Source organism: Eriocheir sinensis, unplaced genomic scaffold, assembly GCF_024679095.1.
Source record: "Eriocheir sinensis breed Jianghai 21 unplaced genomic scaffold, ASM2467909v1 Scaffold1217, whole genome shotgun sequence".
NCBI classification, from domain to species: domain Eukaryota; kingdom Metazoa; phylum Arthropoda; class Malacostraca; order Decapoda; family Varunidae; genus Eriocheir; species Eriocheir sinensis.
Genome location: NW_026110538.1, coordinates 38,859 through 53,121, shown reverse-complemented (window position 1 = coordinate 53,121; position 14,263 = coordinate 38,859). Strand labels below are relative to the sequence as shown.

General features: G+C 40.4%; 1 long non-coding RNA gene across 1 annotated transcript; it reads right to left on the bottom strand.

Annotated features, from left to right (window-relative positions):
* Positions 1-6,211: 6,211 nt before the first annotated feature.
* LOC126989565 (uncharacterized) lies at positions 6,212-11,439 on the bottom strand. Its single transcript, XR_007743439.1, has 2 exons — positions 10,990-11,439; positions 6,212-10,921 (listed from the first exon to the last, which is right to left on the bottom strand). It is a non-coding gene; the product is annotated as an uncharacterized LOC126989565 (long non-coding RNA).
* Between the last annotated feature and the right edge of the window lie 2,824 nt (positions 11,440-14,263).

The window sequence follows — 14,263 nt, the reverse complement described above, 5'->3', positions numbered from 1 at the left end:
TATTCGCCTTAAGGAAGCTGAAGTCTTAATCAACGCCCTTTAAACGCCCCCCGGTACCCCATTATATTTGGTTGGCAGCGGTCCCCACCGCGCCTGTGCCTTCGCTACCTCGTTCTCCTCCAAGCTCCAAGCCACGAGAACTCACCAACAAACTCCGGGGACAGGCGTAGAAGGAAGGAAGGAGTCACAAGCCAGCCGTCCGCGGCAACTCACCAGGCGCCAGCTACAAGCTCTCTACAGGCGTCAAGCCTCGAGCCACCAGCAGGCCTACGCATCCGAAAGCGAGGGTCACGATCTACAAGCCGCCCCACCCGCTTCAAGCCAGCACTGCTACGAGCACTGCAAGCCACTCACAGCTCACTCGAAGCCCTCCACGATACGCAGAAGAATTCACAGCCTCGGGCCTCCGCCCGCAGGAGGAGGCACGCCCCACTGGCCTTGGAACAACCCACATGCCCCTCGCATCACAGCGGGCGGCAACACCGCCGCTGCCGGGAGCATCGGCCAAAACCTCTTCCGGCAAACAGTCAGCCGGGGCACCCGCGGACATCTCCCGGTGACTTCAAGCAGTTACCACTACCGTTCCTGCAAGGCGTCTTCTCAAGAGGTTACACACCCAAGTCGCCTTATCTGCCACCGCGGCCCATCTCTCAATATAACAAGAACGCAGCAGCCATCCTACGTCTGACAGCAGTGTTCCGGTGTAGCGGGATAAAATGGAATGCCACGAAAAAGTGGAACGTAGCCAATCAGCGCGCAGCATTGGAGGTGTCGTACCGCAACCCGGCAGCCACGGGAAAAAAGTATTTTACTATTTAGTCGTATCAGAGACCATTGAGCGATAAGGTGTAGTTTTTTGGTTTTCTCTCTCTCTCTCTCTCTCTAGGTTTTTGAGGCGTAGTATCAGAGACCATTGAGCGATAGGGTGTAGTATTTTGCTCTCTCTCTCTTCTCTCTCTGGATAGGTTTTTGAGGCGTAGAGATGTTATATGATGTTAAATTTGTTTCGTATTTTATAAACATGATTCTCTCTCTCTCTCTCTCTCTCTCTGTACCTATACGTTCTTGGAGCGTAGAGATGTTATACAAATGAAACAAGTTTCTTGATAGAAGCTTAAACAAGAATTATGAATTCATTATATATATATATATATATATATATATATATATATATATATATATATATATATATATATATATATATATATATTGAATGAGAGGGAGTAAACCCAAGAGTTAAGAAAAGTACGGCTACCACTGTTGGTGTCATCTCTCCCACTGAAAGTTGAGTGATATAGACTGACCGTGTTCCAGACATTTGACGATACACAATGACTTCGTCCATATGGCCACAGCAAGTGCACAAGCCTCTTCCTCACTATTATGTGTAATGGAAAATTAGCAGACAAATTTGTCCGAGTGGGCAGTTAAGGGTTAATGGATAAAGAAGTTATGAAATCAGGTCTATATATAGATATATTTGCTTGGAAATAAATTAGAACAATATAGTATGTTATCTGCATTCTTGAGGAAAGAGTAAATAAATTATATAATATCATATGTCACAAATAACATTTATGCTTGAAAACAATAAATCTCACAGCACAGAGGGACAAACCGCATTCATTACTACATCCTAACATACAATTTTAATGCAGGCTAGTTCCCAAACCTAACCTACATCCTGACATTCTATCCTTAACATTAATTCTTAATCCAGACTAGTTCCTTTTAGTATTTTCACGAGAAACTGGTGAATGGGGTAGTGGCGGCTGCGGCCCCGCTCTGCACCTTGCCCCACACACACAACACCTCTCGCTTCCTCTCCTGTGTCACCAATTAACTACCTTTAAATGAATTTAATTACATAACTGGATAATCTAATAGGGTTATATAGGGTTAAGATTGTTTTATTTTTAGGGCAACAAATATTCTGTATAAATACCACGAAACGTTTCCACATCAAAGAAAACGGGTCAAGGGCATCAAAGAGTTAAAAAAAAAAAAAAAACGCTTCTCATTGCCAACATTATATTCCAATGCTGTCAAGTGTCGTGAAATTTTTACAAAACATTTGTTACTATTCTAAAAACGAAACAATCGTAACACTATGTGACCTAATTGGATTATCCAATTATTTAAATACATTTATTTAAAGGTAGTTAATAGCTGACATATGAGAGGAAGGGAAAGGTGTTGAGTGTGTGTGGCAAGGTGTGCGGTGTGAGTGCAGCCGCCACTACCTCATCCACCAGTTTTTCATGGATATACTATAATATAGGTTATATTATACATGCTCTTAATCCAGACTAGTTACTTAATATAGGTTATATTATACATGCTCTTAATCCAGACTAGTTACTTAATATAGGTTACATTATGCTTGCTATAGTTACTTATGCATACTATACATGTTCTTAATCCAAACTAAGTAGTTTCTTCCAGTAATTTAAATTTGAAATAGAAATGGCAAATTAAGATATGTACACCTTACTCGTTACTGCCGCCCGTGAAAGGGGCAAAAGTGGGGATAGTATTGAAGTTGGGGGACAGCAGTATTGGGTGGTAGTCTGGGTTGGCTACTTTTATGTTCACATCCTGGAAGTGTCAAGCCTGCATTTTTGTCGAGTGTGTGTGTGATGGTGAATCAAATACACGTGCAGAGCCTTGTTTTGTTGAATCAAATAGTGGTGTTAGGGCGCTCACCCAATCAGCGGCCTCACTGCCTGAAGGCGACGTCACACTGGCCGTTTTACTAAAACGGCCAGTGTGCAGTACGTGCGACACAACCTTCAGGCAGTGAGGCCGCTGATTGGGTGAGCGCCCTAAGACCATGGAAACATGGAAATGCAGGCAACAGAAAGCCTATTGGCTCATTATGAGGTTGCCCACTTTGGTGAATTAACCTGCTCGACAGCCACTTGGGGCCTGGGGAACAGATGAAAAGCACCTCGATATTGAGGAGCAGATACAAGAACATAGAAATACAGGGAGACTGGAAGAGCACGAGTGGCCTACACAGGGCAGCCCCAGAATCCCCCCTAATAATCACGATGGGTGAGGTGTAGTTTCAGGGGCACAGGTGGAGGCTTGATCCTCGTTTTACCGGCGGTACTAGGCACGACACCAGTAACCTGTCACCTTACTGCACCCACACCTCACTCCACCTGTCATGCGGACATTAACTGTTGCTTTACTCTATTGTTGACTTACGCTACTTGCAATCTAGGCTGTGGGGGAGAATTATATGAATTATATGAGGTCTTGCTGCAATCTGTCTGAAAACATGCACCTCAATATTCAGTTCACTCCTGACGCAGCGAAGTGTCGGTCGATTCTATATTTGAAGGAGTTGATGGTATTCGCATTTACTACTTCTGAAGGAAGATTGTTTCAGTGGCGAATGACTCGGTTTGAAAAGAAACTCCTTCCGATGTCTGTGTTACATCGACTCGACTGAATGGGTAAGCCATTATTTCTAGTTCTTAGGTTGGTTTGCAGTTCAAAGAATTTGGAGTAATCGACGTTATTGAAGTTTTTCAGATACTTGAAGACTTGAATCATATCCCCTCGCAGGCGTCTTTTCTCCAATGTAAAGAGATTGAGTCGCTTGGGTCGTTCCTCGTACAAGGCTCTGCACGTGTATTTGATTCATCATCTCACACACACACACTCGACAAAAATGCAGGCTTGACACTTCCAGGCTGTAAACACAAAAGTAGCCAACCCAGACTACCACCCAATACTGCTGTCCCCCAACTGCATTACTATCCCCACTTTTGCCCCTTTCACGGGCGGCAGTAACATTACCTTTTCCTGTTCTTACCATCTAATATTGATGACAGTTATCAAATAAAATCCCCACTGCAATTTGAACAAATAACCATCCTTATATCTGTAAAAGTGACACATTCAGAATGAAAATTGTAAGAATGAGCTAATAACAGAATTTGGTTTCCTACATTTACTGCAAATTGAAAAATCATAAAATGTGGAAGGCTTGGTATGCCTTAAATTTGGTAAAAGAACAGGAAAAGGTGACATAGTCCCTGCTTTGAAGCACTTTGCCAGGTGACTTCTCATCTGATCCTGAATAAAATTTTGCTGATCAGGAGCCATTCCAAAAGCAAGACATGTTGCAAAAGCAATAGCAAACAAGCCACAATCAGAAGCACCAAATTGCTGCTTGACACTTGGACATATTACTCTGATGTTTTGACTGCTACTGTTTAATAAGGAGGCTAACTGAAAATTAAATTTAGCATTGCTCTTCATCCCACTGACCGACAAACTGTCAAAGAGTTTAATGGTGTTAGGACTGCAGTCAGTATTACTAACTGTTACCCAGTGATTATTATTTACAAGTAATATTTGTATAAATTTTGTTGTGGCACTTTGGACATGCTTACACGTTTGACTCGCAAAAACTAAAGTACACTGGAGCCCTGATAACGATTGAAAATTATTTCCTAATAAATGTTGGGCATGATCAATATGCATGTCTGTTAACCAAGTCCCTGGCAAAGAAACTTCACTCGCAGCAACCTTTGGATACTGATGAGCAGGTGCACGGAAATCTGAAAAGGAACGCTGGTATTCTTCATCATCTGCCAGAGGTGTAGGTCCAGCAGGGCTGTCCTCTGGATCCCTAAAAAAATGAAAATCATATGTATTTAGTTATATATAATTTCGTTACTCATAGGTACAGTATGTTCTTCTCCATGCAAGCTTTATTTATTCATTGATGTATCACAAGAAAGATCTTAAAATGTGCATTTTTACAATGCTTCTGTGGCTTCTGAATTATACATTAAAGTAGCTATGCAGCAATCACTATCACCTTGAGTTTGTGAATGCTTCAGTTAACAAAGACATGCAGTGCTAAAGCTGAGAGAATTGACAAATTGTGATAAATGGCTTGGGAAGAGAGGATGGAAGAAATAACTGATTTCAAGTATTTGGGTAAAGTATAATGTAAGCATGGAAGATAGGAGACATGTTAATAGCAGACAGGCAACATATGCATTGGATGGAGTTATAAAAGGGTGAAGTGTGAGAGCATGTGGGAAAAGAACAAGTGATGTCGTTGCGCACGTAGGCGCAACATCCAGCTTTGGATTGAAATTTAGGATATAGATAGTAGGAGGGAACAGAGCAGAGATTGCTGTCAGTAGCCTCAGAAACCTGCGTTTCGGTGAGGAAGAGAAGGTGAGGTAGTGTTCTACAGAATGAAAATTAGAACGAAGACTGCAAATGTAGCAGAAATTCAGAAGAAAAAGGTTCGAGGAGTTATCAAGACCTCTCTCAGGTCGGCAGCCAGAAGAGGAGTCCTCCCTGGGGGAATTTGTGGTACCCCCAGGCGGGGACTCTGAGGCACTGTTGTTTAACGCCATTTTGAATTTTGAATTTTTTGGAAAAGGTGTGTATGTTGTGTGAATGTAGTGTGGATAGAGAGAGGATCTGTCTTTAGAGAGCATGCTGAACTACTCTCTGGTGTTGATGAGACAATAGGGAAACGGTTAGTGGGGTAATGGGAAGGGTCTTTGGAGGGCTTCAGCACTCTCCTCACTTCCCATATATACCTCACCGTGAGTGACTTGCGCCTGTTCGGTAGGTGTCTTCCTACCTACTCCAGATGGAGTTGGTAGGTGAGGGATTGCATATACTGAGAGGGGGTGCCAAACTGTTTGTAATGGATACATTTGTTACTTACTCTATACAGATGGTGGGTGGGGTTTGAAGTGAATGGTCACTGGAGACTTTCACTTCTGAGGTGTCACTGGAGATTGTCACTTCTGGGGTGTCACTGGAATTGAAGTATACGTATTAGATTTCAATTCTTATTTTTACATATTTCCAAATTACATTACAATTATATTGATGAAACTGCTTCTTAGCAATACAATCTGCATTATTAAGATATATTCATCCGGACGCAATCTTTACAAATTTCTTGCAACCAACTTGCACACATAACTTTAAAAATATCAATCTAATATTCAATTGGATTACTTCAGTACTTACTTTGTATGGATGATGGGTGTGGCTTGAGGTGAAGGATCACTATTTTAGACCCTTTTTTTCTTGTATTAAATCAACTCTTTTATCACTCATTAATTACTCCATAAATGATCTCACCGTCTCGTATCCCTGGTAGCGTGATCCGGCTTAAGTTGTTATTGGAGACTGGTGTTCGGGGATAAACAAGGGAAAAAGTAAATATACATTTATTTAAAATTAAATGAAAGTAATTGCCTTACGCAATATTCTATGCTCAGACGATCATAACACTGGCATATTCAGCAATGGATGCAACATATGACAAACGACATGTCTTAAACATAATACTACAATATGTGCTCAGTTGTTGCCAATAATAATAACACTCGTCGTTCCACAAGCAGTGGTTTGTATCTCTCTGCTTACATCACAATCATTATGTACTCTCTTCACAAAATCCTAATAACACATTCCTATAGTATAATCTACTACAAGTCATGGAAACACCCAATTTTACCACACCCAGTGGTTTTACCTTTGCTTTACATCGCAAACAAATAATCACAGTCCTGTCCCACTCACAATCCTACTTCACATCTCCTACATTATAATCTCCAGGACAATACAGTCGGTTTCCCTTAGATTCTCGAATTTCTACTCACGATTAAGATCACAACAGCCATTCTCGGCTGAGTGAGTAGCAGGTCTGCTTGAGGCGAGAACCAAGCTCGGTCTACTCATACTACTGATTTCTAGGCCACATTTTTCTTTGCTTTAGGCGGACTTACATCCTTGACACGCCCTTAATTTTCTACATAACCAGTGGCCAATACTTCCTGTCACACCCATCTGCTCGCTCATTATGTTGTATTGTTTTACTTCTCCTGCTATTCGTGAGTCAGTCTTAAGACACTCCTCAGTGATTTTCTGTTAAATTATTGGCTCATAACATGTCGCCACGACTGACGTCACGGGTCAGAGTCTTTTTCAATGGTTGTTCACACTTTCTGACCACGCCCACTGGGTATCTGTTTTATGTATCTGAGTCTGGGTATCTGTTTTCCCTTACCCTCGTTGTTTCCCCTCTTTTGTACTTGAGATGTTTACACTGTTATATATGTCACCCTTCTTGTTAGTGTTTGTCCTGTCAGATGTCTACACAGTTGTATACCTGCCTTTCCTCTCTGGGTATCTGTTTTCCTTTACCCTCGTTGTTTCCCCTCTTTTGTACTTGAGATGTTTACACTTATATATATGTCATCCTTTTTGTTAGTGTTTGTCCTGTCAGATGTTTACACAGTTGTATATCTCACTCCTCTGTTTCCTCGTCTTCTGGGTCCTGACATTACTTCCCCTTCCGGAAGATCTCGCCCCTGAGATCTCACAGGTGTTGGTGGAGAAGATACGCCTTGCAATGTCTGCAGTTGGTTCGAGTCTGGAATTAGGCGGCGTCGTGCGTAGCGTAGGACATAGGAATACCCCACGGCAGACGTCACCAGCAGAAGAACCAGGATCACGACAATGGCGAAGACAATCCATCAATGGATTGCGGGTTGAAAGGGCTGATCCGGCTCGACCACATAATTTAGGGGCTGCAAGCCAGCTGTTAGCTCCTGTAGGGGGATGGACTCAGCACTGCGAAGAGAACCTTGCCGAAGCATCAATATCCCATTATCCGTCAGGCTGACAGTATGTCTGTTTACAGGATGGGTAGGGCATGTGAGTGTCAGAGTGATGGGGGAGGCAAGTGAACAGGTCCAGTAGCCAGGACCTTTTATAAACATAGGGGGAAATGTTTTCAAGATTATTGTGTGGCAGAGGTTGATCACTGACTCATGTTTCAAGAAAGCAGCCGATTCACAAGAGGCTGCGTTACTAGCCTCATGGACGGGGCCTGTGGGAGGACAAACTAACATATGGTTATTCTTGTTACAGTGTTTTATACTAGAAAGCATAAAATATATTTTCCTATTCTCACTGAAGGCAATACATCTTGAATCAACACTATACATAAGAAAGTAAGTGCTATTCTGCACAGAAAATGGAAGGGAGTCGATTCGAAAGACATCAAAGGTGTCCATCGGATCTCCTCGCAAAGGTTTGGTGAAATAGAAATTACGAGAATCGTGCAAAGCCGTTGTCCTGGAGGACAGTTATTACATCCCTATATAGAGCTAAAAAATCAAGAACTGCAAGGCACAAAAGACCTGGAGGCCGATCCTAGGCTTCCTTTAATGTACTGAACAACTGTTTGTTTCACATAATGGTTGGAGTTATGTATGTTTGCAGGGGAGCCTGCAGACTCAAATATAAATCTTGTATACCTGGTCTTATGTGTCTCAATGCTAAGTCAAAATATAACAATTCTTGTAGGAATTTTTTTCTCTTCCTAATGCCATAGTCTATACTAAAATGGCGCACAACTTGGTTCAATACATCTACAGCTGAATATAGCCTCTTAAAGGCAGATTGCATGGCATGCATATTACTTAATGATGTTGAGTTTTCCATAATAAACATTTAACTATATAAAATCTTTCTCAGTTAATGACTCTAGTCCTCTATTTTTTCATGAATAGCATCAACTTGAGCCTGGGTCGCGGTACCAAATATGTTATTAGACAAGGATCCTCAAAAAAATTATTTCCCGTTTTTTTCTTTTCTCTATAATTCATAGAAGCATGAGCTTGTTTTGAATAGTAGTCATCACATAGCCTAAAACTTTTTTTAGGTGATGCAACAATAAACTGAATTCGTTTTCAAAATTAAAGAGTGTGTATTTTATTGCTTTTTCAGCTGGATACTCAGGTGACATTTGAATAACATTTCAAGTAACGAAGCAGTTAAAATTCGTGCTTTATATAATGCAGCTAAAATATCTTCTGTGAGGCTAAACGGTACTATAGTCTCTGTCTGTGAGGACTATTATATAGAGAGTATGTTGGTGTGAAACTTTGGCCAGCACGTGTTGGGGACTCCTGTTGTGTCATTGAGTCGTACACTGAAAGAGTCAAATCAATCTGTGGTTTATTTCGTCATATTTCCGCTCAATTATTGCATCTTCATCCTTATGCATTATTCCTGTTCTATATCGTATTAGTTTTGACATTACATTAGGCAACTCTTGTACCGTCGAAGAGCGAAGGCTTTATCTATGCCGAGGTGGCTCTGAAAGTTTGGGAGTAACCTGAGAAGGTAGGGCCTGTGCATCAGCTGTTTATTGCTGTTGTAGAACGAACATTATTTAATGTGTCATGAGTAGCAGTCACCTCTCCGCTACGAGTCATTATTTTCGGTAGAAGTTTTCTCAGCGATTTCAGGGTTGAGCAATGCAAAGAATAGATCAGTGTCTGTCTCTGGATTTAAAGGGTATGCTCGCCTAATCGTTGGACATTGCTGCACGTCGATGCAATCTTCATGAAGGACTTTTACTCTATCTGTGGGGACCGTTGAAACCTTACTAGTCCTGAGGTTTATAATTTTTACCATTATATCACTGATCTTCTCTATTACCCTGTAGGGTCCATCAAAAATAGGTTGCAACTTTTTCTTTTCTTTTCTTTTTGGTGTATGTTTGAGGAACACTCTGTCGCCAACGTTGATAGTTTTGATTTTTGTAACTTGGTAATACTTTTCCATTTCTTCTCTACTTTTTTTATTGTAAACCTGGTATCTATCATAAACTTTCTTTGCAATTGCAGCCATTTCCTTTTCATAGGAGTCAATATCATAAACTTTCCTTGCAATTGCAACCATTTCCTATTTATAGGAGTCAATATCATAAACTTTCCTCGCAATTGCAACCAGTTCCTATTTATAGGAGTCAATATCATAAACTTTCCTCGCAATTGCAACCAGTTCCTATTTATAGGAGTCAATATCATAAACTTTCCTCGCAATTGCAACCAGTTCCTATTTATAGGAGTCAATATCATAAACTTTCCTCGCAATTGCAACCATTTCCTATTTATAGGATTCAATATCATAAACTTTCCTTGCAATTACAACCATTTCCTCTTTATAGGAGTAAATATCATACCAGGGCTGCTGAATTTTTTTCTAACATAGTGTAGGGTACAGGAGGATCTCTAAAAATTCTCTCTCTGTCTCTCTCGATAAAATGGGGACTCCTTTATGGTGCGATAATACGCAGGATTATAGGCCAAGATGTCTATAAGTAGCATTATATCCCAAACGGACACATTTCCTAGAACATTCTCCTCAAAATGTTAACAACAGTATAATTTGCGCGCTTTATTATTCCATTCCCATTTGTATGGTAAGCCGTTATTCGCGTGTCGCACAGGTAGCTTCTAATTTATCTCCTGCATCACGGAATTAACGAACTCTGAACCTTGACCTGTAACAACTGTCTGAGGAACACCGTGTACACAAACAACATCCACGTACAACGCCCTTGCCATTTCGCGGGCTTCCTTACTCCGTAAGGGTACTATAATCAAATACCTTTTAAAAACATCAACTATGGGCATTACGTATCGAACCCCATTGTCCGATACACCCATGGGACCCACAAGGTCCATGTGTATTCTTCCAAAAGGAGCGGTGACGTCTGGATATTGCCGCCAAGGAGCAGGGTGCAAGTTCCCAACTCACTTTTAAAACGACTACTATGACACACTTCCTTACATAATTTTCTACATCCCGTTTCATTCCAGGCCAGAAAGCGAACTTTCTACACCGACATAACGTAACTTTGGTTCCTCCGTGCCCTGCAGTGGCGACGAATGAGCCAGAGTTATCGCCTTGGAAATACTTGGGGGGTAGAATCACCACCTGCGTGGCTTCTCCGTACGGACTCACTAAAACACATCAATTATTTCCACCTGTAACTCTGACAGGGGCGGCATCTCACATTATGCCCATCTTCAACACAATATAACATAATTTCCACCTGTACCTCTAACAGGGGCGGCATCTCAGATTATGCCCATCTTCAATACAATATAACACATTTTCCACCTGTACCTCTAACAGGGGCGGCATCTCACATTATGCCTTTTTTCTCTGAGTCTTTGCTCAATTTTCATTCTTGGGGCTTCCTTCTTTTAGCATACTTATATGCTGGCTGCTCATCATGCAGCTCACTAATCTCCTGAATACTCCAGTCAAGTGTGTGGCCAATACACTCACTATTCAGGTCCATACATATCATGTATTTTATTTTCTAATTTTTCGGCGCCTGTTTCTTTTTCTGCACTAGTGCAATACCTTGCCCCTCATTATCCACGTGTTCCACGGTTTTTGTTGTTCCTCATCCACAAACATTATCGCGCGTGTCCTTCTAATTCAATCTCAGTGTCCTGTGAGCCTTCATCCTTGATAAAAAAAATCTGCTACTATATTTTCCTTGCCAGGCAAATGATTGATTGTGAAAACATACTCACTCATGAGAGTCTGCCATCTAGCTATCCTGCCGTTGGGACTAGCTACCTGTAACAACCAGACTAAAGGTTTGTGACCCGTGTGGATCTCAACAGGGTAACCCAGTATTAATGGGCGGTTTACGTGTAACCCATAAATTACAGTTAAAGCCTCTCGTTCAACTATACTGTTCCGCTGTTCTGCCGTATACAATTTCTCACAAAAAAAGATACAGGTCTTAGTTTATCATCATTATCCTCTTATTGCAATACTCCACCAGAATTGTAGTAGGATGCGTAGAGTGACTGTACCAAGCATTCTATCCTTAAGGGTTGAGAACGCAATTTTTGTTTCATCCGTCCATATGAGTGGAGTTTTATTTATTTATTTATTTATTTATTTTATTTATTTATTTATTTATTTATTTATTTTTTAGTGTACCTTTCTTCCCTTTGTAAATCTTTAGAAAAGGAGCAACAATTTGTGAATAATTTGCAATAAATTTGCGATAATAATTAGTCAATCCAAGAAATGACTGTAAATCATGAACAGTTTGGGGGGCCAGGACGTTTTGTATGGCCTCCAGCTTGCCAGATTGAGGTCTTATTCCCTCTGAGCTGATGGCATGGCCCAGGTAATCTACTTTGTCCTTAAAAAAGTTACACTTCTCCATCTTAAGAGTCAGTTTGGCTTCCTTTAAGCGATCCAGAATTTGTTCTAAGTTATCTGCGTGATTAGAAAATATATCGCCCAGGATAATTATGTCATCAAGGTATACCTGAGCCTTGTTACCTAATAGTCCTGTAAGGACAGTGTTTATTATTTTCTTGAAGCAGGACGGGGCTGTTTTAAGGCCAAAGGGGAGGGAAGTAAATTCCCAATGTCCTGCTGGAGAAGAAAATGCCGTCTTCTCTCTGCTGATTTCATCTAGGGGGATTTGATGGTAACCCTGTTTCATGTCTAGGCATGAAAAAAAAAAAAATTACTATCTCCCAATTGATTGAGTATGGTAATTATATTAGGGAGTGGGTACCGGTCGTCCCGTAGTGTTTTATTAAGTGCCCGGAAGTCCAGACAAAGTCGTAGTACTCCATGTTTTTTTGCACTGGGATAAGTGGGGCATTATAGGGTGATCGCGAAGGGCGAATCACACCCTGTTGCTGGAGCGATATAAGTTGTTTATTTACTCTGTCATGATAACTGATAGGAATGTTATATGAACGCCTGTACACTACTTCATCAGTGTTTTGCTTGATGGTGCTTAAAAAAATAGGGCGTTACTGTTAATGGTTCTTGTTTTGTGGAAAACACTGTTATATATTTATCTATTAAGGACTTTAAAACCTAATTCTCTCTCTTCACTTGGGAATTTAGCGTCAACAATTTGATAGAGGCTTTTCTTCCTTACTTCAAGCTCTGCGGGCTTCAAGTCTGTTTTAGCTGTGTCAGCGGTCTGTACACTAGATACTTGTGGCAGATCAGCGTATAGCTCATGAGTGACAGGCTTCACAAATCCTAACGTTGTATTATCATCTATCTTTACACTCACTTTCAATATTCAAATACGGCACAGTGACATAAGATCTTTGATTGTCAGATGAAGGGGTTAACTTAACTATCCCTGAGCACAAGATTCTAGCCTGAGGAGTACTAACACAAGGCTCAAATAAAGCTTCACTTGCCTGTAGTTGCGTCACTAGCGTTATGTAACCTGCAACAGATGCATGCAGTTGCAAAGGTTCCGCTGCTTGGCAACGTACGGCCTTATTTTCAGTGAGACTTTCTTCATTCCCATCTACATTTAGTTAAGATCCTTCACCTCTAGATATAAGACATATTTTTCCTGGCATAATTGTATGGTTTCGCCTTCTATTATCAGTTTTAAGCTTCGTTCTTTTGTTCCTCATTTAGTTGCAATGTTTTCAAAATAATCTCGTGCTACACGACAAATCAGTACTCAACATAATATGAGTTGGCAAATCTACATCGCGTGTTATCAATAAGTCTTGGAAACTACTTTTTCCTTCCATATTAACTTGTCTTTTATCGTCATTTTCAATATGGTATCTTTGCACAGAGACAATATTCACGGGTTTCGCTTCACAGTTATTTACTGCGAGCCCTAATTCTTTAATAAATTCATCCGTTAAAACTCACACACGCTCCTGTTTCTAGGAGTGCTGCCACTTTTGCATATGTATTATCATGAGTAGTGCGATCTGCCTACCAAAGTTACTCTTGAGTTATGTTGATTATAGCCTTCTTGTCATTATTTTTAAGGTCACTCCCTTGTTCGTTAAAGCCTTCTTTTCCTTATATTTATGTGAGGCGGTTACTCCCTTGTTCGTTATAGCCTTCATCTTATTATATTAAAGGTTACTCCCTTGTTCGTTATAGCATTAATGTTATTATATTAAAGTTTACTCACTTGTTCTTTATAGACTTCATCTTATTATATTAAAGGTTACTCCCTTGTTCGTTATAGCCTTCATCTTATTATATTAAAGGTTACTCCCTTATTCGTTATAGCCTTCATCTTATTATATTAAAGGTTACTCCCTTATTCGTTGTAGCCTTCATCTTATTATATTAAAGGTTACTCCCTGTTTTGTTCTTCGCTCATTTTCCGTTTTTTCCACTGCAAGTGTGCATATTTATTTATTTATTTATTATTCATTTATTTATTTAATGTTATTTGTAGTAGATAACTGAGGGGGGCACTACCCTGGCCTCCTCTTCCTCTGATTCTCTTACTTCACACATTTATCTTAATACTTCACACTATTGTCCATATGCTTCATTTTTTTTTTTTTTTCATTCATGACTTTTTATCCATAGCTCACACTTTTCTTAGTATTTCACATTTTTTCTAGATCAT